The sequence below is a fragment of the Hypanus sabinus genome, assembly GCF_030144855.1.
Source record: "Hypanus sabinus isolate sHypSab1 chromosome X2 unlocalized genomic scaffold, sHypSab1.hap1 SUPER_X2_unloc_8, whole genome shotgun sequence".
Taxonomy (NCBI): Eukaryota; Metazoa; Chordata; class Chondrichthyes; order Myliobatiformes; family Dasyatidae; genus Hypanus; species Hypanus sabinus.
The window spans coordinates 797,179-802,144 of NW_026779008.1; positions in this window are offsets into that span (position 1 = coordinate 797,179).

Sequence of the window (4,966 nt, forward strand, 5' to 3'; positions counted from 1 at the left end):
GTAGTACCGCCTCAGACCTCTGCGCATGCGCATTTGAGCAAACGAGAAAATCTGCAGATGCGGAAATCCAAAGCAAAAGAGGGGAAATGCTGGAGGAAATTCAAAGGGGCCGGCAGCAACTATGGAGAGGAGAGAACAGTCGGCGTTTCAGACCGAGACCCTTCCTCAGGACTGGAAAGGAAGGGAGGGAGTAAGAATCTGGGGGAAGGTGAGGTGATAGGGTAAACAGGGAGACGGGGAGGAGTGAAGAGCTGAGAAGTTGATTGGTGAGAGTGATAAAGGGGTGGAGAATTATTATTATTAAATACTATTAATCCCGAGTGGGGAATTCTTTCGTTACAGCAGCAACATTTAAAAACATACTTAGCACTGTGCAGACTTTACTAAAAATAAAGATTTACAATATACACAATAATTATATATTAAATAATAACGCAGAGACTATTGAACTACGATGTGTGTTCTCCTGTTGCAGTATATGAACGGTTGTATTCTGATTACATTTGGTGGGAAAGAGTTTCTGTAACAATCCTTGTGATGTCGTGGTTTTTCGTGCCTCACAAGTGACCAGGAGACGCAGAAGATTCTTCAAGAAGGGTTAAACTTTAATTTGCAAATCAAAGCTGAGACAGTCATTGAGCTAGTCGCTGATTGCCCACCGATCCCCGGACACAGCATTTTTATATCAATCCCCTGGTCCAGTTTCACACGTACTAAACGTACGTCCCATTGACCCAATCGTGTTCTAATCTACATCTCTTAGCTGCCTCTCGTTAACACACCATTGTCTTCTACATTCTTAAGATTTCATTCTCCTACTAAATTGGGTACATGTATAGCAAATAGCAAACTCAGAACGGACCAATGTTCTAATCTACATCTCTTTAGCTACCTCTCATTAACACACCATTGTCTTCTGCATTTTTAGGATACATGCATAGCAATTAGTCGTCCTAGGATTATGTGACTTAATTATGTTCGAATCTACATCTCTTTAGCTACTTCTCATTAACACACCATTGTCTTCTACATTCTTAAGATTTCATTCTACTAGGAGAATAGCAAATAGCAAGTTTCAAAACTGACTTCATAGTTTTGGTTACACAGCAAAATTTATACTTTTATACTCCAATAGTGACATCGGAGCTGAGTACATGTACCCAATTTAGTAGGAGAATGAAATCTTAAGAATGTAGAAGACAATGGTGTGTTAATGAGAGGCGAGCGAAGAGATGTAGCTTAGAACATGATTAAATCAATGGGTAGAAACAATAGTGGTGGACGTACTTGTGATACGCAACTGTAGACCGATCGGATATGCTAATGCAACTAAACCAAGAGATTGCTATAAAAATGTTATGTACAAGGATCGGTGGGCAATCAGCGACTAGCTCAATGACTGTCTCAGCTTTGATTTGCAAATTAAAGTTTAACCCTTCTTGAAGAATCTTCTGCGTCTCTTGGTCATTTCTGGGGCAGGAGAAACCACGACATCTCCTACCCTGACCTGCGGTCACTGTCAGACGGGTCAGCAGATGAAGTCTCTCCGGCTGTCTCCTACCCTGACCAGTCACTGTAAGACGGGTCAGCAGATGTAGTCTCTCCGGCTGTCTCCTACCCTGACCTGCGGTCACTGTCAGACGGGTCAGCAGATGTGGTCTCTCCGGCTGTCTCCTACCCTGACCAGTCACTGTCAGACGGGTCAGCAGATGTAGTCTCTCCGGCTGTCTCCCACCCTGACCAGTCACTGTCAGACGGGTCAGCAGATGTAGTCTCTCCGGCTGTCTCCTACCCTGACTTGCAGTCACTGTCAGACGGGTCAGCAGATGTAGTCTCTCCGGCTGTCTCCTACCCTGACCAGTCACTGTCAGACGGGACAGCAGATGTAGTCTCTCCGGCTGTCTCCTACCCTGACCAGTCACTGTCAGACGGGTCAGCAGATGTAGTCTCTCCGGCTGTCTCCTACCCTGACCAGTCACTGTCAGACGGGTCAGCAGATGTAGTCTCTCCGGCTGTCTCCTACCCTGACCAGTCACTGTCAGACGGGACAGCAGATGTAGTCTCTCCGGCTGTCTCCTACCCTGACCAGTCACTGTCAGACGGGACAGCAGATGTAGTCTCTCCGGCTGTCTCCTACCCTGACCAGTCACTGTCAGACGGGTCAGCAGATGTAGTCTCTCCGGCTGTCTCCTACCCTGACCAGTCACTGTCAGACGGGTCAGCAGATGTTGTCTCTCCGGCTGTCTCCTACCCTGACCAGTCACTGTCAGACGGGACAGTAGATGTGGTCTCTCCGGCTGTCTCCTACCCTGACCAGTCACTGTCAGACGGGACACTCCAGGCTACTCACATTCTAAGATGGTGCTGCGCTTGTGACAGCTTGTTGCTGCAGCTCCTACGTTTCGCCTTTTTTTTTCTGTGTTCTGTGAGACATTCTGGATTACTGTGTGTCAGGAGTGGACAATCCCATGTGCTGGAGATTTTGGAAAGCATCTGTTGGATAAGTCACCGGCACCCAATGGGATGTACCCCAGGACACTGTGGGAAGTGAGGGAGGAGATGGCTGAGCCTCCGGCGATGATCTTTGCATCATCAATGAGGACGGGAGAGGTTTCAGACGATTGGAGGGATGCAGATGCTGTTCCCTTTTCCAAGAAAGAGAGTAGAGATCGCCCAGGAATGTCACAGCTTACAATGGGACATTGATCGGATGCAAAACTGGGCTGAGAAGAGGCAGATGGAGTTCAACCCAGAGAAGTGTGAGGTAGTTCATCTGGTAGGTCAAATATGATGGCAGAACGTAGAATCAATGGTAAGACTCTAGGCAGTGTGGAGGATCAGAGGGATCTTGGGATCCGGGTCCACGGGACACTCAAAGCTGCTACACAAGTTGAATTTGTGGTAAAGAAGGCACGTGGTGCATGAGTTTAAGAGCTGAGAGGTAATGCTGCACCTATATATGACCCTGGTCAGACCTCACTCTGATTACTCTGCTCATTTCTGGTCGCCTCACTACAGGAAGGATGTGAAAACCATAGAAAGGGTGCAGAGGAGATTTACAAGGATGTTGCCTGGATTGGGGAGCATGCCTTATGAGAATCGGTTGAGTGAACCTGGCTTTTCTCCTTGGAGCGACGGAGGATGAGAGGTGACCTGATGGAGGTGTACAAGATAATGAGAGGCATTGATCATGTGGATAGTCAGAGGCTTTTCCCCAGGGCTGAACTGGCGAGCACGAGTGGAGGTATTCTGAAGGTGCTTGGAAGTAGATACGGAGGAGATGTCAGGGACCTGTGTTTTTTTACGCAGAGAGTGGTGAGTGCGTGGAATGGGCTGCCGGCGACCGTGGTGGAGGTGGAAACGGTAGGGTCTTTTCAGAGACTCCTGGACCGGTACATGGAGCTATGGGCAAGCCTAGGCAGTTCTACGATAAGGACATGTTGGGTTCAGCTTTGTGGGCCGGAGGGCCTGTGTTGTGCTGCAGATTCTCTTTGGTTCCGTGTTCTATCATCCACCTGTTGCTGTGAGCTTACTCCCACCGGAATGATGCTGGTGGCATTGTGAGAATCATAATTTTAAATCGCTCTAGTGCCTTCAGTGTAATCCATCCAGTCTTCTGAGCAAGAAATTGCAAAGAATGGGTGTACACAAATCCACTCTCTCCTGGATCACTGCCTTCCTGGCAGACAGACCCCAGTTTGTACCGCTGGGTGGTTCTGTGCCTGAGGTGGAGGTGAGTGTCACTGGAGCCCCACAAGGGACTGTCCTCTCCTTTTCTGTACACACTGTACTCCTCAGATTTTCAGTCCAACTCTGAGTCTGGCCAGTTGCAGAAGTTCTTTGATGACTCTGCAGTAGTTGGGTGCATCAGAGATGGGCAGGAGTCGGGGTACAGAGGACTGGTGGACAGGATTGTGGATAGTGAGGGAGGAATCACCTGCTCCTGAATGTGGCCGAAACCAGGGAAATGGTGATTGATTTTAGGGGGAAGAGGACAGTGATGAGTCCTGTACACATTCTGGGAGAAGAGGTCACTGTGGTGGAGGACAATTAGTTGGGTGTTCACCTCGGGTAAAGACATGACTGAAAAACCAACAGAAAGGTTGTTTTGAAGAAGGGGATGAGTAGACTTTGTCTTCTATGAAGCCGAGATGCTTGAATGTGTGAGGCAGGTTGGTGCAGATCTTTTACCAGTCTGTTGTAGCGAGTGCAGTCTTCTTTGCTGCTTTCTGTTGGGGGAGCAGCATCGGTGCAAAATGACAAAATAAACTCATCAGGAGACCTGGATCCATTCTTTGATAAACTTACCGATTATGGACAATCTGTCATATCCTCTCCATCACCTACCCGACAGGCAGCAGATTCCCCATCCCTCTTTCTAACAGACTCACTCAACCCCGCCCTCTCAAGCATAGTTACAGAAATTGTTTCTTACCAAATGCAAGAGTTCATCTTTCTGCGATAGGTGACCACACATCTTAGTTCAATAATCCCTGCATTATTATTTTATGCAATATTATTGCACATTGGTACAGTATTACTGTATATATTATTATTCTCTACATTCTTATTAGTAGAGTCTGCCACTGTTAAGTGTGTTTCTAAATGTTGCTGCTGTAACGGAATGAATTTCCCACTCAGGATCAATAAAATAGTATTATTCTCCAGCCCTTTATCTCTCTCACTCATTAACTTCTCAGCTCTTTACTCTCCCCGTCTCCCGGTTTACCCGATCACTTCATCTCCCCCCACATTCTGACTCCCTCCCTTCCTTTCCAGCCCTGAAGAAGGGTGTGGGTCTGAAACGCCGACTGTTCTCTCCTCTCCATAGTTGCTTTCTGCCCCCCTGAGTTCCTCCAGGTGTTGCTTTGGATTTCCGCGTCTGCAGATTTTTTATCCTGTTTAAACCAATGCGCATGCGTGGACGGCACAGCCCGTCGTGAACATTGCGCATGCGCTCAGCAGA